At 33.9% G+C, this 24,742-nt stretch overlaps 1 protein-coding gene across 1 annotated transcript in view; it reads right to left on the bottom strand.

The window, feature by feature from the left end:
• Nucleotides 1-24,742, bottom strand: part of NCAM2 (neural cell adhesion molecule 2) — a 219,847-nt gene that overhangs the window by 179,925 nt on the left and 15,180 nt on the right. The window lies entirely within an intron of this gene.

A 24,742-nucleotide genomic window follows, 5' to 3' on the forward strand; every position in this document is an offset into this window, starting at 1 on the left:
TCAAACCATAATGTTCTTTCTGATTAACTGCACTTAATTTCTTCTTCACACAACTATAGAACATTTTATGAAGAGAAACTGCTCAAGACATAGAGAGTATGAAATAGATTTTCATGAACAATTCAATTTTAAAAATTAAGCTTCCCCAATTTCTAACTAATTACATTGCAAAAACTGTATATGCTGCACATTTCGGACATGTTGAAACTGTTACTAAAATGTACTGTTTGCAATAAACAAATCAATAGCATCCATAATAGAAACTAAATTTCAAAGTACAGCATAAATTTTGATTTAATGCACGCTTTTATGATTTTCAATTAAATTACAAAATGATGCTCTTAAAATTAATTATATTAGTAGAATTGTTTTTTACATATTTAGAAGTGTGATAACAACTGGGGTGCCTGGGTAGCTCAGTTGGTTAGGCATCTGACATTGACTCAGGTCAAGATCTCGCATTTGTGGGTTCGAGCCCCACAACAGGGTCTGTGCGGACAGCCCAGAGCCTAGAGCCTAGAGCCTAGAGCCTGCTTCAGATTCTGTGTCTCCCTCTCTCTCTCTGCCCTTCCCCTACGCACACTCTGTTGTTCAAAAATAAATAAACATTAAAAAAAAGTGTGATAATAACTAAATATCTCGTTTATTGCTACAATAGCATTCAGGTCAGCATTCATGCTGTATTGTTGATGCTGATGGTGCAGATAGGAACTGATATGTATCTTAGCAATTAAGCACAATAAATCAAGTCTCTGCCTTTATGAATTTAAATACAAGGTACATGATCTGACATGCTGTCTCTAAAATAACATAATAATTACACGTATTACAATAGGATGGACTTTTTTTCAGACATTAACTCTGCATTTTAAATACATTGAAATTTGACTTTCTGTATCTAGTTTTCCTTCTTTTGTAATTATGGAAAAGAACACTTTAATCAAAATGTATTGCCTTTCTTTTTCTTATGATAAACATAGGTGCAAGAACACTGTCACTATTTTTATTACAACAATAAATATTTTAACCATTAAATAATTACAGTGAAAATGTACTTCTTAATAGAAATCCTCTCTAGAGCAAAGTATTTGTGTAAATAGAAACACCTTCAATCGGAGAATCACATGCTCCAGTTCTTGTCCTATGACTGTTACTCGCTTAAACAAACTATTTGTTCTTTATCATAATTCTCTTTTCTATAAACTGAACTGCAAGATGATCTGCAAGAACTGACAAATCTTAATGTTTACATGTTATGATACAGTAGCTCTACTAATGAAATGGGTGTTCTTACTTAGAGTGTGCACTTGTAGAACAATATTACTATTGCATATTTATACAGTAGTAATTTGAAGAGTAATTCCAGAACTATTCTGAAGGATAATAGCCTCAAAACCTGCAGAAGTTTTCACTAGTTCTGATGCCAAGATGTGCAGGGAATTTGTTAGCCACTGTGTTAGACTATAGAGCACTTTTACGTATATTATCTTTGGTTCAGAATTTGCTATTGAGTTGGATTAAACAATTTTAAAAGGGATTACAATTATATTTCATCCAAATTTCTTGTCTCATAAGACCCATATGTAGTATGTTTTTTCTACTCTATTTTACCTTCTTAAAAATACTTTTTTTTGTATTTGACTATATCCGAAATATCTAGTTCTAATAACTTTACAAAGATTTATATTGTGTATATTATGTAGTCAATCCTTTCTGATAAATTTCGGTTTTCATTCTTCAGCTTCAAGACACATGAGAACGTGTAGGGAACTGGCTCCTGAACTCACTTAGACAAAGGTTTTGGCCCACCTTCATGTTACAATTAATTCCCTTTGCTGGCTTCAGAGGCACCAAAGATACCTCTAATTTGATGGCTTAATTCACTTGCATCAACAATGACATCCAGCGGTTCCATTTGCCTTCTGTGTCTTGCAGTCTTCCTCTATGCACTGTCCCTAAATATGTCTCAGAAGATGAAGAACATTGTACTAAGCATGGAATACTCACGTGATTCAAGTTGATCAGAACAATAATCCCTCCAAATTTATTCGGGATAAGGAAAACAACTTCCCAATCCCCAATCACCACCACTGTCAGGAAAGCTACTCTTTTATAACGCATTGATTAATCAGATCTGGCCAAAATGTATGTCATCAAATGAATTCACATGTATGTCCTCTCTCTGGCAGAGGACTACTAACATGAAGACTCATGGTCCTTTCTTATTTACTTTTCCTTGCTTGCACTCTTAAGGCTGTGTGGCATTCAGAAATTAGCGTAAGGGAGGATTTGAAAAAGATGGTAGAATGGTCAGCACCAGGCATCTGTCTCCCTACCTAGGCAGCAATTGCACAGACAGAATCTGTCTAATGTAACTATCCTGGATCTCTGGAGTCTATGGTAGGCTTGCAGCTTCCACAGGGAGGCATGGAAGGTAAGTTGTAAGCAATATCTCAAACAGGTATCTGTATAGCCATCTTCATAGCAGCATTATTCACAATATTTAAGAGTGGAAGCAATACAAATGTCCGTAAATGAATAAATGGATAAGCAAAATGTGTTATATGCACAGAATGGAATACTATTCATAAAGTTAAGGGGAGCCTGGGTGGCTCAGTTGGTTGAACATCTGACTCTTGATTTTGGCTCAGGTCATGATCTCAGGGTCATGGGATCTAGCCCTGTTCTGGGTTCTGTGCTGAGTGTGCAGACTGCTTAAGATACTCTCTCTCTCTCTCTCTCTCTCTCTCTCTCTCTCTGCTCCTCTCGCCCACTTTCCATTTCTCTCTCTAAAATTAAAAAAAAAGAAAAAATTTTAAAAAAGTTAATTCTGACATATACTTCACATGGATGAACCTTTAGGATGCTATGCTAAGTGAAATACCAGTCACAGAAAGACAAATACTCTATGAATCCACTTATTATGTACTTGGAATAGTCAAAATTATAGAGACAGAACTTGAAATGGTGGTTGCTAGGAGCTCTTGGGAGGGGGGAATAACAGGGAAAATATGGAGAGGACAGGAGGTGAAAGAAGGGAATAGGAAGTTATTGTTAAATGGGTACAGAGATTCAGTCTTACAAGAGGTAAAGAATTACAGAGATGGATGGTGCTGGATGGTGCACATTATGAACATATTTAATGCCACATAACTTATACTTTAAATGGGTTAAGATCATAAATTTTATGCTATGTGATTTTTACCAAAATGAAAAATAAGAGAAGGGGAAAAAAGTCACATAAGCTATCTTAGTCCTTGGCCAAGAGAAGAAATAGTCTATGTTCATGCTTAAGTACCTGGTATTTTTTAATGTTTATTCATTTTTGAGGGAGACAGAGACAGAATGTGAGTGGGTTAGGGGCAGAGAGCGAGGGAGACACAGAATCCAAAGCAGGCTCCAGGCTCTGAGCTGTCAGCACAGAGCCTGAAGTGGGACTCTAACCCATGAGCCATGAGATCATGACCTGAGCCAAAGTTGGATGCTCAACCAACTGAGCCACCCAAGCACCCCTAAAGTACCTGGTATTTTTAACATTCTATATTGTTGGTCTCAAATGTATATAGAACATAACTTAATTTCTTTCCTCAGGTTTTTCCATGAGTTCATTAACACATGGTTCTTTCTACTTTATATAAGCATGAAGAGAGAAAAATGAACCAACCAAGAAGCCACCTATGCAAACTTGATTCATAGTATTCAGGGATGCTAGAAAATTGTATTTTTTTAATTTTTATTCTAAGACTCCTTCTTTGATGTGGAAGCAAGTATCCTCATTCTGCAACTTACCTCTTCAGCAATTTTTCATATACTTAATTGCTTATAATATCATATAGTAAAAAAAATGATTAATATTTTAATATTATGTAGACTCTCCCTATGGAATAAGATATTTAAATTATGGACAATGCATTCTCATCATGATTTTGATCATCATTACTTTCCAGTAGTCTTATTATGTCTCAATGTCTTATGTGTGCATTTTTTTTATTTGTTCTATTTTTATTTGTTTGTTTTGCTCTTCTGCTTCACAGGTTATTATATCATCTAACACCTCTCAATTTTTTTTCTTTTTTCTTTTTTTTTCTGTTTTTCCTTATGCTTATTTATTTTGAGATGAGGGTGAGGGGCACAGAGAGAGGGAGAGAGAATCCCAAACAGACTCCACACTGTCTGCATGGAGCCCGATGTGGGCTTGAACTCATGAACCACGAGATCATCACCTAAGCCAAAATTAAGAGTCAGACTGAATCACCCAGGTGCCCCACACCTCTCAATCTTCATTGATTCTGGTTATTTGTAATAATCCTTCCTCTTATATTTATGAGGATGGTTAATTTAAAGTGCTACTTGGTAAAAATAAGTTTTCTTTGGAATACAACAAAATTTTAACAAATACAGAATGTCAAATGATTAACATAAAGAAAAGCTAATTAATTGTATAATTTCATTTGGAAAAAATCTAGCTTCTTGGTTACAGCAGACTAAGCATTGTAGTCAGTTCTTTTCAAATAAACAGTGGTTTCTAATGTGGAGTGTCAGCATACTTATTACTGTCTTGCATAAAATCCAATCAATATTTTTTCATATACTTGATTGAGAATTGGCAAATAATTGGTGGGCATATGCTGCAATATGGGAATACAGTAAAATAGTAATATAATTACAATTATCTGTTGAGTATTGAGTTCTAAAATCAATCCTATCTGAGTGAAACAGTAAGAGTTTTATTTGATATCAGTTTACAAAATAGGATCAAACTGGCCCATTATATTCATTTAAAAAAAAAAAACTCAAGGAAAATGTTTCCATTGGCATTTCAAATTCTTAGTAAACTCTAATATGAAAAATATCTGGTATTTGGGCAAATAAATACTGCTTTCAGTGGAAAGTATAAAAACAATGTGAAAATGTTAATGAGAACTTTATTGCATAATTTATGTTTTCCTATATTTTCCAAATTTTGCCAAATAAATCTGATTTTTATGTTCTTTTAATTTGACTTTTAAAGTAGATCACATTCACAGGTTCAAAAATAAAATAAAATTAAGAGGAAAATTCTAGACCTTACTCTTTTCCTTGTTAACCACTTGATTATTTGTATTTTTATGCAACTATTAGCACATAATTTTATGTTTACTTCTTCTTTCCACAAAATATACCATATTCTGTACCATGCTTCTTTTCTCAAATTAATAATGCATGTAAAGAATATATTCATGTCACTATGTAGAGTACTTCCTCAAAACTGTTCGTATTGCACAGTCTTCTACCCTGTGGATGAACTATTGGCCACATGTTATATCTCCTGAGGATATCCAAATATTTATCTACTACAATCTTATCTACTGCAACCAATGTACCAGTTAATTATCTAGAAGTAAAATTGATACGTCAGAGACTAAACGAATATGTAATCTTGACTGAAGAAGACTAAATCAAATTGCCCTCAGTGGTCATTACTCCAATTTTCTACCCCAACTGTGTATTATTTTTATAATCAGAAAAAAATATATAAATGAACAAGTAAGAAAATAAAACAATAAAAGTTAAAGGAGATAATTCTCAGATAATTTCCTGAAGTTAATTCATAGCTATAGGTCTAAAAGCATTATAACCCTTATTAAAGAAAATCCAAGTGAAAAATTAAAGTTGGAAGCATGGAAAGCATTATTTTGAATTTCTTTTTGTTTCCATGTTAAGAGGCGATAACTAAATAAAGGGCCAAAGTTAATGTGAAAGATAACTCTTGTCAAAAAAAAAAAAAGTCTGAAAATTTTAGACACATTAGAGGATATTTTCATGATTAAACATGGCTATTTTTATGCTTTATGAGTATACTGTATGATCAGCAATATTCTTTAATCCTCAAAGTATGTTTCAAGGACCCCAGAAGTCCTCAAAACCCATTCATGGGGTCTTATGATGCCTTCCATTTTACCAGCCATATATCTGTGTGAAAATGAATTTCTCCTGCAAAATTCTCACAATTTTCCCATTCCCAGTTACTGGACTATGCTAATGGAGGAAAAGTTCAATAATTTCCTGATCTAAAAAAGTCTTTTTCTCAGGTTTAAAAATATATTACAAAAGATTGAATGCAGCAACTGATAAGAGAATTTTTGTTTTCTTGATGGCTTCCTTTACTATGCAAAAGCTTTTTATTTTGATGTAGTACCGATAGTTTATTTTTGCTTTTGCTTTCTTTGTCTGAGGAGACATATTCATATAGTATTTGTAAATGATGTACCCAATAAGGGGTTAGTATGAAAAAATATATAAAGAACTTATACAACTCAACACCAAAACTTCAAACAATCTGATTTAAGGACGGGCAGAGGACCTGAATTTACATTTTTCCAAAGAAGACATATAGATGGCAAACAGACACATGGAAAGATGTTCAAAATCACTAATCATGGGGGAAATCAAAACCACAATGAGGTATCACGTCACACCAGTCAGAATGGCTAGTATCAAAAAGACAATAACAAGTGTTGGTGAGGATGTGGAGAAAAGGGAATCCTCAGGCACTGTTGGTCAGAATGTAAATTGGTACAAATGCTATGGAAATGGCATGGAGTTTCCTCAAAAAAATTAAAAATAGAAATATTATATAATCCAGTAATTTCACTACTGGGTTTTTACCCAAAGAAAATGAAAATACTAATTCAAAAAGATAAATGCACTCTTCTGTTCACTGCAGCATTATTTACAATAGCCAAGATATGGAAATAACCTAAGTGTCCACTGATGAATGAATGGATAAAGAATAGTGGTATGTTACTCAGCCATTAAAAAAGAATAAAATTTTGCCATCTGTGACAACATGGATGACACTTGAGAGTATTATGCTAAATGAAATAAGTCAGACTGAGAAGACAAATGCCATATAAATTCACTTATATCTAAACTATTTAAAAAACCAAATGAACAAACAAGCAAATAAACAAACAAAAAAACTAGACTAGTAAATACAGAGAATAAACTAATGGTTGCCAGAAGGGAGGTGGGTGGGAAGTTGGCTAAAATAGGTGAAGAGGATGAAGAGGTACAAATTTCTAGTTACAAGATAAATAAATCATAGAGATAAGAAGTACAGCAGGGAACATAGTCACTAATATCATAATCACATTGTATAGTGACAGAGGATGACGACACTTATCATGGTGAGCAATGAGTGATGTACATAATTGTTGAATCAGTTGAGTGTACATCTGAAACTAACGTGACATTGTCTGCCAAATATACCTCAATAATAATTTAAAAAATTTTTAAAATTTAAGTTTATTAATTTTGAAAGAGAGAGGGAATGAGACACAGCGAGTGGAGGAGGAGCACAGACAGGGAGAGAGAGAGAGAATCCCAAGTAGGATCCACACTGTCAGCATAGAGCCCGATGCAGGGGTGAATCCCACAAACTGTGAGATCACAACCGGAACCAAAATCAAGAGTCAGATGCTTAACCGACCGAGCCACTCAAGCACCCCAAACATAAATTTTTTTAATGTAAAAAAGAAGAAGCCACTGTTTTACTGTATTTCTCAAAATGTTGCTATTTTCTTTAACATGCTATTTAGGTTAACATACTTATTATTTTTGACAGTTCATAAATCAACATCTTAAAATTTATTTAATTTTTATTTTTTAACATCTTAAAACTTAAATAAATTAATCAAACATTTTAAAAACTTCTCATTTTCATGCCTAATACGATATTGATATGACACATATAAATAGATATGACCTACATAAAAATTCCTTGGGGAATCCACAATAATTTTACAAATATGAAGAGTTCTAAGGCAAAAACTTCTGAGGTCACCTGAGGTACAAAATGAGATAGAATACAATTTGGTAATTCAAATTAGCATTTAAAGAAAAATCTTATAAAATGGCCAAGAAAAATAATTTAAAATCAAACCCATCGTGTATGTTTAAAATTAATCTAAATGTATAAAGTTTCAGAGCATTATTCCTAGAGTTGAGAAATTCTAGAGAAATGAAGCTGTTGGGAAATGTGATCAGCTGAAGGATTTCAGGACTGGTCAAGGAAAAGACCTGACAACAAAGTGGGAGCAGTAGACAGTGGGCTTTATTTGGGGGGGTGCGTGGACAAGTCGCATTAAAGTATGGATTCTTCGCAGCAGGAGCCCTTCCAGAGACTGCATATTTGGGAGGGAGAACCACCCAGAGTGGGAGGAGTGCAAGGAAACTCCTGGGCGAAGTGGATTTGCGAGGGAGGCTTACGTGTCTCTGTGACGTCGCTCAGCAGCACAGCAGAACTCCAAAGGGCAGCAGTGGCATGGGGCCGTGTTTAGGCACCGAGTTTGTCTTGTCTACAGCTAGCAGAGTGCGAGTGCACTTTTCCAAGGTGTGCAAAGCGGACTGATGCTAAATGTTAAAAATATGCATATTTTGGCTATTATTTAAAACAATGGGTGTAAAAATTTGAATTTGGTGCTAATGAGGCTTTGAGCTACTGGTCCCAACAATGCTCTGAATATGAAGAAGAAATCAACATAAGGACAAATATAGGAGGTGGGGGGTCTTCTTTGGCTCATTTATATAACAGGAATGAAGGTAACGCTAATGATAAGAAAAATGTTAGGAAGAAAGGGTTATCCTGGTGTTAAACACTGTTCTGTTTACTATAATATCTGAATAAATATCAGAACAAACCATCAAATGATTATATAGCTTGTAATTTTGGGAAGTTACTATTACATATTTTTTAAAAGAACAAATTTTGTAAGACCAGCATAATTGGCATCTGTGATAGACTGCCAGGAAGAAAGGAGATTTGAAGGCTCTTTTCCTTTTTTTCCTCTGTAAGTCCTTTAATGTTGCCCCATTTACTAAAGCAGACACATATGGTTTTAAATACACTCTTGTCAAAAGTTAAGCAAGTAGTTAAACTTCTCCTAAAGTGTGAGCTAAATGTTCAGAGCCACACTAGGATGACAAATGAGTATCAATCAAATGAGCTTCTATAAATCATTTCAGTTAATATCTTTATTAAAAAGATATTGGGGCACCTGGGTGGCTCAGTGGGTTGAGTGTCTGTCTCTTGATTTCAGTTGAGGTCATGATCTCACAGTTTGTGGGATCGAGACCTCCATCAGTGCTCCTGCTGTCAGTGTGGAGCCTGCTTGGCTCTCTTTTCTCTCTTTCCTCTCTCTCTTCCCCTCCCCATGCTTGTGCTCTATCAAAATAAAGAAATGAACATACAAAAACAAAACAAAACAAAACAAAACAAAACCTGGAAACTTGCAGAACAGGAAACTATGGGAGGGATGGCAGAGTAGAAAGAGCTTGGAAAAGTAACTGCATCAAGTATTCATGAAATTTGGGCCTCAGCCCTCAGCTGTGCATTTGTAGATCTGATATTAAACAGTACCAAGAGTATGAGAACGGACTAAAGAGATAAATCACCACAAAGGTACTGAAATGGTCATTGGTACACATGCAAAAGTTGTGAAAATGTAACTGATTTTTAATCCACAAACCACAGAAGTCTGGTCACAATATGTGGCCTGAATTTAAACAGACTGTTTTTTTTTTTAATTTTTTTAACGTTTATTCATTTTTGAGAGACAGAGAGAGACAGGGCATGAGTGGGGAAGGGGCAGAGAGAGGGAGACACACGATCTGAAACAGGCTCCAGGCTCTGAGCTCTCAGCACAGAGCCTGATGCAGGGCTTGAACTCACGGACCGTGAGATCACAACCTGAGCTGAAGTCGGATGCTTAACCGACTGAGCCACCCAGGCGCCCCTAAACAGACTGTCTATGAAAATAAAAATATAAATATTCTCAATAGACTGAAGTAACACCCAGAATCTCATAATGTAATATTCAAAATCCAGTATTTAATCTAAACATTTTTCACCTACGAAAAACTAGGAAAATCTCATATTAATGGGAAATGCCAATGGCATGCTGACATATGTTGGATTATCAAAAAACTATTTTAAGGCAACTATTTTAAACATTTTCCAAAAAGCAAGAGTAAACTGAAGTAAGAATGAACTATCTTGAAATAAATGAAATGATAGACAACTTGCAAATATGGACAATATATTTAAAAATAAACAAATATTAGAACTAGATGCTTAAACAATAAAACACCGTGGATATGCTGGATCGATACGACAGAGGAAAGAGTTTCTGAACATGAAAGGATGATCAGTAGAAATTATCCAATCTTCAAAACAGAGGAAGTAAAGAAAAAAATGAACACAGCTTCAAGAACTTGTGAGACAATACCAAAATATCATCAAATCTAAGAAGGAAAGGAGAAAGAGCACCATAAAAAATGTATGCATATATAAGTATACATGTGTATATGTATCTACAGGGCTAACATCTGAAAACTTCTTAAATGGCAAAGGACATTGAACCATAAATTCAAAACCAGCTATGGACTTGAATACCAAATGGCATAAACTCAAAGATGTTCATATCCAGTCACAACATAATCAAATTGCTGAAAACAAAACATACAGAAATACAAAAGATGTATTAGCTACAGGAGAACAATAATTCAAGTAACTAGAGATTTCTTATCAGAAACCATGGAGGCCAAAAGGAGGGGAAACAATATTTTTAAAGTGCCACAAAGACAGATATGCCAAAATAAAGTTCCATGTCCAGCAAAAATATCCTTCAGAAACGCAGGTAAAATAATGCATTATCATTCTCAGATAAAAGACAATAAATCTTCTACTAGAAGGTTTGATCTTAAAAGAATTAGAAAAGGAAACTCTTCAGGCAAAAGAAAAATTTTATCAAAGGGAGTTTCAAGGATGAAGAAAGAACAAAAGAAATGGTAAATATCTTTGTAAAGATATGTTTAATGTTCAAAATAGAAGGTTAACATTGTGTAATGGGATTTTCAGCGAATGCAGGTATAATACAGATGACAACTAAGACAAATAAGAGAGGCATATAAGGACCTATATGGTGCGATAGTTTCTACATTTCAATTGAAATAGTAAAATATTGGTTCAAACATAAACAGGAACATTGTAATCACATGAACAACCAGAAAAAAAAAAAACCAGATATGGCCAAAAACATAATAGATAAAACAAAATAGAATGCTAAATAATACATAATCCAAAGAAGGCAAGGAAGGGTAAACAGAAGAATGAAAAACAGAACAAACTGAAAACAAATCAAAACACATGTATGTTCAGGTAAAACAATGAATACTTTATTTCCAAGATTGGGGACAAGTAAGGAAGTCTCCATTCAACACTCCTATTTAAAAATCATACTGAAGGCTAACACAGTACTAAGTGAGAAATAAGAATGAAAAGCAAACAATTAAAAAGGAAGAAATAAACTTCTTCCAACTTGCAGATGCATTGTTGTATTCATTGCAAATCCAAGAATCTGTAAAAACACTGCTAGAACTAATAAATGTACATAACACAATCACAGGATATGAGAAAAACACAAAAACAATTGTTTTCCATATACGTACTTGCAATGAACAACCGAAGCCAACATTAAAATGTACAAAACCACATACAATAGCTCCAAAAATACAACACTTAAGGATTAATCAAAAAAAATTCACATATGGCATCTAAATGTTAAAAACTACAAAAATGTTAAAGAGTTGAAAAAAATACCTTCATAAATGAAGAAACATACCTTCATTTATTTGTAGACTCCATTTGTAGAGTCCGTATATTTGTAGACTCAACATTGAGAAAAAAATGTCAGATTTTCCAAAATTGTTATCAAGACACTATACAATTCTCATTAAAATCCCAGCAGTATATTGCTTTGAAGATAGAATAATTCTAAAGCTTAAGTAGAAGATAAACTAGAATTTACAAGTTTTTTCTAAAAGAACAAAGTCATAGAAATAATACCCCCTGACTTTAAGGTATGAGTAAAAAGCTACACAATTAAGGAGGCATGATAATGGTGCAGGGATAGGTGCATAGGTCAATGGAACAGAAAAGAAAGTCCATAAATAGCAGCTTACAATACAACAAAAGTTTTAAAAATTTAGTTTACAAAGTGCAAAGTGCAAAGGAAACAATAGTATCCTCAGAATGGTTTTTAAATAATTGGATTTCCATTTGCAAATACATGAACCTGAGGATAGAAATCATACCATATACAAAAATGAACCCCAAATGAATCAAAGATGTAAACTGAAAACATTAAAGTAAAAAACTTGGGAGAAAAATCTTGTGACTTGGGGATAAGTGAAGAGTTCTTAAACATGACACAAAAAGAATGGTCCATAAAAGATTAGTCCTTGGAATTTAAAATTAAAATTAAAAGACTTTGCTTTCTGAATTACACTTGTTAAGAGAATGAAATGATAAACCCCAGCATGGAGGAAAGTACTTTGAATCACATGTCTGAGCAAGGAATAATATCCGAAATATATAAAGACAATCTAAATTCAACAATAAGAAAAAAAATGCAAAATAAATGAAAAGACACATCATTAAAGAAGCTGTTTAGAGGGCAAAACTGCATTTATAGAATTTGTAAGGAACTCTAAAACTGTAATAGTGAAAAAAAATAATCCACCGAGAATGTCTGAAATGCAGACATTTCAAAGAGGCATTTCACTGAAGAGTATACAGGGATATAGAAATGAGAAGCACATGAAAAGGTGCACGCTATCATTAGCTACTGCATAAAACCATCACAATATCATTACAGAAATGCAAATTAAAACCACAGAGATTTCACTACACACCTATTTTGAAGTGTAGAATTAAATACAAAAAAAAAAAAAAAAAAAAAGCACACACACACACACACACACACACACACACACACACAACCAACAAACAAAAACCTGAAAAGATCCACACTGGTAAGAGTGAGAAGCAACTTGACTTCTTACACACTATTAGAGAGAATTCAAAATTACACAGCCATTGTGAAAAATGATTTGGCAGTTTCCCATGAAGTTAAAAGCATGCACTTACCATGACTCTGCAACCTAGCTCTCAGGTACTTACCCTAGATAAAGGAAACTGATGCTCACACAATGTATTGCACACATGTTTAGAGCAGCTCGATTTACAATTGCAAGAAGTGGGTACATGCAACAGCTAGATAAATCTCAAGGCATTATTATCCTAAATGGATTAATATATTCCAAAAAGGTTAGATTTTAGATGATTCCATTTATTTGATACTCCTGAAATACAAAATTGTACTGAAGGAAAGAAATTAGCGGTTTTTTGCGGCTTAGAGGTTGTAGAAGATGTAATTTCAAAGGGAAAAAAAATTTCCCTTTTGTTTGTTTGGGGGTGATGGAAAAATTTGTTTACTGATTGTAGTGGTGGGACATGAATATATGCATATATTAAAATTCACAGGACTATACAGTAAAAATTAAAAAAAAAGAGTAAAGTTGGGGCTCCTGGGTGGCCCAGTTGGTTAAGCGTCTGACTCGTGCTCAGGTCATGATCTCATGGTTTTTGAGTTCCAGTCCCACAAGGGGCTTTGCACTGAGAGCAGGGAGCCTGCTTCAGATCCTCTGTCCCCCTTTCTTTTTGCCCCTTCCCAGGTGCATGTGCTCTCTCTCTCTCTCAATAATAAATCAACTTTAAAAAAAAAGTTTAAAAAAAAGGAGTAAAGTTTACTGTATGTTAACATGAACCAAACTTATGAAAACTTTTAAACATTTACATAGTGGAGTTTTTTAAAAAATGCAATTGTAGTATAAGTACAATAATTATATAAGATAAATAACTGTGTTATTTAATATATAATTAAATGTATAACAATTATTCACCAGATTTAATAAGGTGACATAAAAAACAGTCCACAACTCCTGGAGAAATCAGTTCCTCATTGTTCAGAAGCAGGAAAAAAATCTCAAAAATTTCCCAATCTGAGGGAGTCTTGACTCATGTTCAAGGTATTCTTGTTTCTACTTTATCAAACTCATCCCCTTTCTTTTACTCATTACTCTGATCTGCCAAATGTATTCTGAAAACCCCTTTAATTCTTCCTGCTTGTTTTTTTTATCTGTCATGACTGCAGATTCCACATCTTCTATAGTCTTCCTGTTTCATGAAACACCTAGAATGTTGGCCACATTTCAGTTCATGGCTCTGGCTCTTTCAGAACAGCTTTGTCATACCCTGCTATCAATAGTCAACTGTCAAAACTGGAGTATGATTAAATTCATTAATTTAATTTCAAAACAAAACTGCGGGCGACATGAAATTTGGACATGGATCTGCAGTTACAAAATGATTTTGAACTCAGTACAGAATGGGAGACTACAATATTTTGAGGTCAGGATTTAGGTATAGGTAAGCAACATCACATTAAACAAAACACACTGCTAACATTATTCAAATCCTTATCATTCTCTGTAGAATTCTGTTTGCTACCTTGAAATATATATATACATATATATATATATTATATATTATGTATTATATATTATATATTATATATTATATATTATATATTATATATTATATATCGTATATGTGTATATATGTATACACATATATGAGAATGTCAGCTTCCAACCAAGATATACAAAGAGGTACCCAATTTATCCTACTAACTAAACAGAAGCAAGAAATCAGATGTATGGACTGTATAGAACAATAGTTTTCAAGACATTGTGAATCAGTCAACAAAGTAGTCAACAGTGATTTCTGAAATACAAGAGGAAATGAGTGAGTCCTATTACTGTGCCAGCTAATTGTCTAGAGAGAGTTTCTAAGCTGCAGTACAGAGGGGAAGAGCCCAGTTGGAGTCTGGCAGTCTTCCTGAATTGAGCCAGGGAAGGCTCTGGGGAGAAGCAAAGAAGGCTACTGTTCAAAGGGCAGAAAGCCAGACAGAAGACAGCTGTGCAATGAGGACTTCCTGAGATCTGCAGTGAGTTTTCTTGAGGTCTTCCAGATGAGTACTGCCAAGTACATCCATGAGAAGAAACTAGTGAAGCCAGGGAAAGAATTTCCCAAAAGATTCAGGAGAAACAACTTCCAAACTCAAACAGAGAAAAGAATAGTTTTTATTCCCATGAGCCAGAATTTTGCTTTAAAAATGAGAAAAAAAAACTCATAAAATATGTGAAATAAGGAATTAAGAGAGATTTTACCTCACAAGTGGGGCAAAATTAGCTCTGGACTATTTTGGTCCCACCTGACAAAGCTTAAAAGCATGAAGGATTAAACTGTTTCCAAGTCATTCATCTGCATTCCTGAAAAAGACCTAAAATATTTAAGGAAATACAAAAACACTCAGCATATTAAAGGAGTAAAAATCCACAAATTCTGGCATCCAATTTAAAATTACTCACGATGAATAGAAGCAGGAAATATGAGACATGATGAGGGGGAAAAAATACAATCAACCAAAAGTGACCCAGAAATGGCACAGTGATAGAATTAGCAGACGGGAACATTAAAGCAGTTACTATAACTGCATTCCATATGTTCAAGACTCTAGAGGAAAGATGGATCATGTTATAGACTTAGAGAATATTTTAAAAATAAAATTTATGCATATTAAAACTGTAGCATCTTAGGGCAAAATGCACAAGACAGGATTAATAGTGGATTAAACACTATAGAAGAAAAGAGAACTTGAAGAAAGCAACAGAAACTATCCACAAAGTAATACAGCAAAAAAAAAAAAAAAAATGATCATAATATCTGAGAGATGTAGGGATGTTCAAATGGCCTAGTCTATGTGAAATTTGAGTTCCAAATTTCTGTGTGGGACAGAAAACAACATGTGAAGACCTACGAGCTGAAAGATTTCCAAATTTGATAAAAATTATAATTCAAGTTTGTCAGCAAAACCCAAGTACAAGAATAAGGAAGAAAACTACACCAAGGTATATCATATCCAAATTGCTTAAAGCAAATTGCTTCAAGCAAGTGAAGCAAATCTTCAAGAATCTAGGAGAACTAGGTGGGTGGGGCACTTTAGGAACAGAAGCAAAAATAAGGATTAGGATGAACTTTTCATATTAAATAACTCTGGCCAAAGATGTTATTTATGGCTCAGAATTTTTAAGGTACTGAAAGCAAAACAAAACAAAACATTCAATTTAGAATTCTATACTCAGCAAAATTGTATTTCAAATATGAAAGGAAAATAAATATTTTCTCAGAAATACAGTAGGTGAAGTGAATCATCACTAGCAGACTTGCACCACAAGAAATGCTAAAGGAAGTCATTCGGGCATTTGGGAACAGATACCAGATGGAACTCTGGATATACACAAAATAATGAAGAACTCTAGAAACGGTAACAATGGCGATACTATCATACAAAAGTTTTCCTTTCTTTATGAAAATCTCTTAAGAGCTCATTGACAATTTAAACAAGTGCATATATAAGAGAGAAAGGTGCTATTATTCTCCACTATTATTCCCCTCTGTAAAGATATCGATGCCATCAATGCAATAAACCCAGCCATTTATAAATATGCTAAGTTAAATGGCAAAGGGAATTTGCAGTTAATAATTAAGATTATAGATATGTAGGGCTCAGTCAATTAAGCGACTGACTTTGGCTCAGATCATGATCTCATAGTTCGTGAGTTTGAGTCCTGCACCTGGTAAGCTTGAGCCCCATTTCAGATGAGCAGGTGCCCCACTCTGGGTGAGCTCCTGTGTGCCCCGCTTCAGGTAAACACGAGCTCTGCTCAGGGTGAGCCTCGCTTCTCTCTCTCTTTCTCTCCCTCTCTGCCCTTTGCTCACTTGTTCCCCCTCCCCCAAAAAACATACAAATTATAGACATTAAAATGGGAAAAGTATCCTAGATAATCCAGGTGAGACCCATTGCAGGAGCCCTTAAAAACAGAGCTCTCTCCAGTTGGAATACAAAACAGAAGGCAGAAGGAGAGGCAGCAGAAGGGAGTCAGAAATATTCCAAGTTTGAGAAGGTTTTACTGTACCATTATTGGCACTGAAAGAAGAAGCTTGCATGTAAGGACCAAAGATGCCCCTCAAAGCTAAGGACAACCTTTTCTGGGTGAAATCTAGCAAGGAATTAGAACCTTAGTCCTACAACAAAAAGAGGACAAATTCTGTCAACAACCTGAGCATTAGAAGAGATTCTTCTTCAGAGTCTATAGCAAGGAGCATAATCCTGCTGATACCTTGATTCTGGACCTATAATAACCTGAGTATACCCTGGCTGAGCCTCCTTGGATTTCTGATGTGTAGAAACTATGAAGTAATAAATCTGTGTTGTTTCAAGCCACCAAATTTGTGGTCATTTGTTACCACAGATGGAAAACCAATATGGGGTTTATAATTTATATAGATGTAAAACATATGATGATAATTGCACAAAAGCTGGAAGGGAGTACTGTTATTCAATGTGTGAATAGTGTAACATCACTTGAAGGAGGACTGTGAAAATCAGCTACTAAAATAACATGGCAATGATTTATAGCTAATGAGACAAGATAGAAAATTAATTGATTGATACAAAATACTCCAAAAATATAAAGTAGTCATAAATATAAGAAGTGAACAAAGAACAGATAAGGAATATAGAAAACAAATAGCAAGACTTAAACCTAACTGAATCAATAAGATATTTAATATAAATTGTGTAAACACTCCAATACAAAGTCAAAGACTATCACAATAGACAATGAAAAAAAACCCCACAATACCAAACCAACTATATACTGCCTAATCTCCTAATGATAAAGCAGTCAATTCATCAGGAAGACATAATTCTAAACTCTTATGTATATAATAACAGAGTTTCAAAACTCATGAGGCAGAAACTAACAGAACTTCAAGGAGAAATAGACAAATCTATAACTTTATTAGAGACTAAATAGCCCTCTCTCAATAATTAATAGAGCAAGTAGACAAGAAGTTAAAAAAGATAAAGAAGACTTGATCAACGTTATTAATTGACCCTAAGTTAACTGATTACTATTAAAACTCTTAACTAAGCCAGCAAATCACACACTCTTTTCTACTGCACAGGGAATACATTTAGAAAGATCTAAATCAAAGAAAGTGTGTTCTCTAACTATATTAGAACGAGATTAGAAACTACAACAGAACAATATCTGGAAAACCCTCATATACTTGAAAACTAAATAACACAGTTCTAAATAACCCATAGGACAAATAAGAAATCAGAAGGGAAATTGCAAAGCATTTGAACTGAATGCCAAGGTATACACAACATCTTAAAAGTTGTGGAATGAAGTTAAAACAGTACAAATAGGGAATTCTCAGTTTGTTCTCTGTATTTAAACTGAGGATTGATGGGGGTTGGGGCAGAGGGGAAAGTGGGTGATGGGCATTGAGGAGGGCACTTGTTGGGATGAGCACTGGATGCTGTATGGAAGCCAATTTGACAATAAATTTTATTTAAAAAATAGGGAATTCTCAAGCATTAAATATATGCCATAGAAGAGAAAAAAGGTTTCAATTTAGTATATTCAGGTGTAACTTTAAGAAAATGAAAAAGAAGATCAAGTTAAACCCAAAATAAGAAAAAATATAATAATAAAGATTATATTAGAAATTGATAAAATAAAAAAGGAACACAAATAGAACACTAAATCATATCGGTTTCTTTAAGAGACCAATATAACTAGTAAAATTTCAGCCACACTGATCAGAAAATAAGAGTGAGAATGAGGGGCAGACAGAGAAAGTGAGAGAACAAGAGACATACAGACAGACAGAAAAAGAGGGGCTGAGAGAGAGTATAAGGTAGCAATACTGGAACTGAAAAGTCAAGATGACTATAGACTAAAGATATTAGCAGGATAATAGAAGGATATCGTGAACAATTTTATGCCAATAAAGTCAGCAACTTAGATGAAATGGACAAATTCCTTGAAAGGTATTAACCACCAAATTTCACTTAAAAATAAATAACTTGAAATGAATAGCATTTATCTACTAAAAGACTGAAATAGCAGTTTAAAATCTTCCTACAATGTAAACTCTAGATCCATATGGCTTTAATGATGAGTTTTTACTAAATATTTAATGAAAAAAATTAAACCAAGCACAAACTTTCCCAATATAAAGAAAGTTCTTTCCAATTCATTCAATTAGGCCATTAATACGCTGGTTACCAAAATCAGACAAAGGTGTAACAAGAGAATAAAACAGCAGAACAATACCTCCTAAGAAGACAGATGCAAAAATTCTTAACAAAATTTTAGGAAATTAAATCCAATGTTATATAAAAGAATAACACATTTTGGCCATGTGGAAATACAAGGTTAGTTAACATTCTATATTGAACAATCTATTTCACTAACTTAATAGATTAAAAGATACAAATTATGTTATTTTCTCATCATTAGATTCATATCTCATCATTAGATTCATATCTCATCATTAGATTCAGAAAAGAAGTATTTGGAAAAATCCGGAATTTTTGATAAAATTTCTTACCAGTCTAGGAAAAGGTCACTTTCAATCTGATAAAGAACATCTCTGAAAAGGCTACAGTTAACCATACATTTAATATTGAAAGAGTGAATATTTCCCCTGAAATATTAGGGTCAGGGCAATTGAAATCTCAGTAATAAGAAAGTAATCCATTAAAAAAAGTGGATTAAAGATTTTAAAAGGAAATTGATGCATGGTAAACAAGCACATGAGAAGATACTCAACATCCGTAGTCATCTGAAAAAGGTAAACTAAGTCCTCAGTGTGAAACTACCAAACACTTACCTAACTGTAAAAGGTTGACCATATGAAGTTTCGCTGAGAATGTGGACCAAATGAAAGGCCAATACACTGCTTCTGGGAATATAAAATACTACAACCCCTTTGGAAAACAATTTGGTGGATTTTATAAAAGGAAGGTTAAACACATACATATCAAATGATCCAGCCATACTTCTCACAGGTATTAACCCCAGAGAAAGAAAAGCATATGTCCATGCAAAGAATTACATACAAGTGTTTATAGCAGCTTTATTTGTAAGGCAAAAACTTGAAACATCCCAAGTAGTCATTTGGGTAAACACATAAGCAAATTGTGAAATATTTCTACAATTGAATGATGCTTAGCAATAAAAAAAAATGAAATACTATTGCATGGAACAACATGGATGAATCTCCAAATAATTTTGCTGAGTGAAAGAAGTCACTTAGAAGTGTATACGCTGCATGATTACTTTTATACAGATTCTGAGAACTGTGTGGGTAATGAGTATATTCACTTATATTCACTATCTTGGTTGTGGTGATTGGTTCATATCATATATATGGCATTCATATATACATATATATGTACATATGGTTCATATCATATATATGACATTCATATATACATATATATGTACATATATACATACATATATACATATATACACATAGCATTTTAATATGCAGTTTATTATATATATAACTCAATAAACCATTAAAATACATGCAAGATAACTGAAATCGTATTAGGAGATTGATAGCATAAGGGGCAATTGCCTTTACAGTAATAGTAAAGTCATTTGGATTATTAAGCCTAAGGAGAATAAAAGGTAAACAGTAATAATTATCAAATAAAATGCCTTCTGTCATTGGGATAATGATATTTTTGTAAAAAATAATTAAAAACTGAAGAAACTATTCCAAAAGTTGTCGACTGCTTTCTATATCGAAAAATCTAAGGTATTTCTTGATGCTATAAAATATTACTTTTGTTCTTTTGTCCTCTTGCTGCATCATATTCTTTCCTTTAAAATAAGACCTTTCTATGAGTATACTCTACTGGAATCTGGGGAGTCCGTTCAAATATCTGAACTTGGGACAATTTTATAGAGATGAACCTAGTGTTAGGAGATCTCAAGGTAAGGAAGTCATGTAATAAGGCAGATAAAATTAAGAAAAGTTTGCTAGATGATACTTGAACTAAGTCTTACAGGGAAAATAGAAATCAGGCTGGTGTGTGTGTGTGTTTGTCTGTGTCTATGTGTGTGTGTAAGAGATAGACAGAATACTCATTTTACATTGAGATTGCACACTCATTAATCTTAGTAAAACTAAATGTACCTCTGCAAAAGGGGAACCCATATTGTACTTAAAAATATGATCAGTACAGGAATTAATATTACTTACAACTGGGTGTTTATTTAATTTATATCTAACTTAAATGGAAGTCTTTCTGTTTCTTTTTTTTTAATTTTTTTTAACGTTTATTTATTTTTGAGACAGAGAGAGACAGAGCATGAACAGGGGAGTGGCAGAGAGAGAGGGAGACACAGAATCTGAAATGGGCTCCAGGCTCTGAGCTGTCAGCACAGAGCTGGACGCGGTGCTCGAACTCACAGATCGTGAGATCGTGACCTGAGCCGAAGTCGGCCGCTTAACCAACTGAGCCACCCAGGCGCCCCAGTCTTTCTGTTTCTTAACTATTTTCCCTATTAAAAATATACATGTTCTGGATACCTACACTTTCATTGAAAGCCATAGGATATGATGGTAAAAAAAAAAAGGAAAATCAAGACATACAGATCATAAGTAATTTACAGTATGAATAAAATAGTGGCATTGCCTCCTAACTTATCCTTTAGTGCAGCACATTCTGAAGAACAGAATCATGAATATCATGAATGTAATTTAGACACTAATTGTCTTCAATGTCATTCATCTGCACAATGTCAGGTAATACTTAGATGGTATCTTTTACTTTACTGATTCCATGAAATGTAAAATATTTTAATTACAGTATCTTGTGGCCACTATAAATTTCTTGAAATTTTCATTGTTGATTTTACAAATGATGGTGTTCACATTATTAACCAAATGTTAGAGAAACATTTCAAAGACCAATCTCTACATGACCAGCCAGGGGATGGGTGAGTTCAGAACCAGGATATGATTCAAGTAATGAGATAATTTTGTCTTCTCTTATAATTAGAGATTGAAAATAGGTTGTAAAATAAATGTATGTTTTTTCTACAGCCTTATAACATAACATTATGCCCTTTACGTGTACCTGGGAAATTCTGGGCAAAAGAGAAATACGGATTGAAGAAAAGGTAAGAAACTGTATCAACTTTTCACTCCAACTATTTATGTTGAGGAGATAGGCAAAGAGAAATGTTCTAGATATCCAAAGATGATTGATCTATCATCTATCTATCTATCTATCTATCTATCTATTTATCTATATTTCTATCTGATAGAGTGCACAGTTAGCTACATATCAACAGGGAACAGGTGTTTTCTGACTGATAAAAAAGGCAAAAGGCAGGAACAAAGTTCCAAATAGCTGGGGAAGACCCCAGAGGATCCATACGCATTCTTCCCAATAACCACGGTCCTACAGCAACCTATAGCTTCATTATGATACATTTACATTGCGGTTTTGATCACCTCCCAGCTGGGGAAGGCCGCCATGATACTTCTGACAAAGAACTCCCGAACTCTCCCTTTGGACAGGTAGGAGGAGTCCCTTACATGAATGAAAGCAATTCCAGCCAGAAATAGCCCTATGACTCATAACATATGCAAACATAACAAGAAAAGATAATCTTGACCCCCGGTGAGGTCGCCACCTCTGGACCTGCTTGCTCTCAGACCTTGAGAGTGCACTTTCCCTTTGCCCATTATTAAACACCTGCTTGCTTAAGAGTTTGGCTCTGAATTCTTTTTGGCCAAACTCAAGAGCCAGGGCTGCGGAACAGGCCTCGCCGCTAACATATGTATCACATTTTCTATATTATGGAAATTTCTAAATGTTGGATAAAAGTAAAAAGAAAAAAATATTCTATATATTCCCAGTTATCTAATCTTTCATTTATTTTTTATATATTTTTAATGTTTATTTTTGAGAGACAGGGTGAGAGAGAGAGAGAGAGAGAGCAAGGGGCAGAAAGAGAGGGAGACACAGAATGTGAAGCAGGCTCCAGGTTCCGAGCTGTCAGCACAGAGCCCAATGTGGGGCTCCCACCCACAAAATGCAAGATCATGACCTGAGCCAAAGTAGAAGGCTTAACTGACTGAGCCACCTAGGCGCCCCAAACTCTTAATCTTTTAAACTTAATTGGATCACTAAGGATAGAAATATTAACATCATAAAATATCTGGTTTTGACAAATGCTTATTTATTGACTCTTTGAATTATATATTATACATTATTGCTAAAATTAGAAATTCCATCATAATTTGCAATAATTAACTGCTCTGAATGATGAATTCAATTGTATTATTGACATACAAGAGGCTAGTTCACTGTATTTTATATTGTTATATTTCCTTTATGTTATATAACATTGCATAAAATTTAAAGAGAAAAAAATTTGACTTTTCATTTTCTTATAAAAAGAAAAGTACTTTTTCCAATTGTCTTAATTTTAAGAAATGGCTAGAAATGGGTAGGAATACTGTCTGAGGACCACTGCATTAACAAAGTGCACTCACTGTACATTCTGACACGTACTTGCACAAATATCTTCTGCCATTGTCATTTACCATTGATTTAATGGTAATGTTCAAAGGAAGACTAAAGACACAATCGCTTTAAAATTATACTACTAGGTATTTTCCCTCCACTCTACATTGTTCCTGCCTCCATTATCCCAAGTTTGAATTGGCAATTAGTGGATCACTCTTCACAAATTTACAAAAGATTCAGAAAATAATGAATCATTATACTTTAAAAGAGCATTTTATAAAAATAACTCTCTATTGACCATATTTTAAATTTAAAAGTTATTTCTAGGTCTGTCTTTTATATGGACATTTTCTGAGTAGTTTTAGAGAGCATTTTATTTAACTAAGTGCTAGGAACCTGATGAAGGAGAATGGGCATGTGTTAAAAAGAGAAATGATTTTGATCCTCTTTTAAAGAAATGTATCTGAAATTTTTATAGTAGTGTGCGTGTGTGTGGAAGGGTGTATAATAAGATTACATAGTAAAAAAGAGTGCAGGAATTTATAGAAAAGATGAACAGCCAATTTATCAAATGTGTAATAATATAATAAGGTATAATAATAAAAGGAAGGCAGCTGATGAAAGATTTGTGAAAATTTGTTAGGCATGTTAGAAAGCTTACTTGAAAATCCAATAAAGAACAGATGTAAACACATAAAACTGTGGAGAAATATTTCAGAAATATCCAGAGTACATCAAGGAGAGACAGGTGATTAGAAATAGAATATTGAAGTCATGTGGCAAGCTTTCTCTCAAATTATCAACCAGACCCATCTTTGAATTAATTTATCCACATCCTAACTCATTTTGGACTCACTTCCTCCAGGCTCATCATAAAAGATATCCTCTTTATGTGCAAGGTATATCTTCCTTATAAATGTCCAACCACTTCCTCTATTCTTTAATTCAGCCTTGTGGTGTTTCCCATTTAACAGTTGATCCCAATAAGCTGAGGTAACAAATGTTGTGCCTTTGCTACCTTCATCCTTCAGTGAATGCAAAAGGTACATTTATCCTTCAAGTCACTGCAGTATGAATTTTGTCCAGGCTATTCAGATGATATCATTGACCCTAATGTCTCTTGTAATCTCATAATGGTCAAATTCAGCAAATACATTTCAAGTCTCACTATATGGGTCACATTTGTTTGCATTTAGTATGCTGGAAACCTAAAACCCACACTAAAAGTCTTCAAATTACCCTTGATTGCTCTAGCCTCTGTGACATACATGTGATACAAAGGCTTTGTTTTGAATAATACCTGATTATATACCTTCCCCTTCATTTCTTTGTCTTTTAGCACAAGCCACAATTATCTCTCCCCTGAACTCACTTCCTCT

This window comes from Panthera uncia, chromosome C2 (genome assembly GCF_023721935.1).
Source record: "Panthera uncia isolate 11264 chromosome C2, Puncia_PCG_1.0, whole genome shotgun sequence".
In the NCBI taxonomy this organism is placed as follows: domain Eukaryota; kingdom Metazoa; phylum Chordata; class Mammalia; order Carnivora; family Felidae; genus Panthera; species Panthera uncia.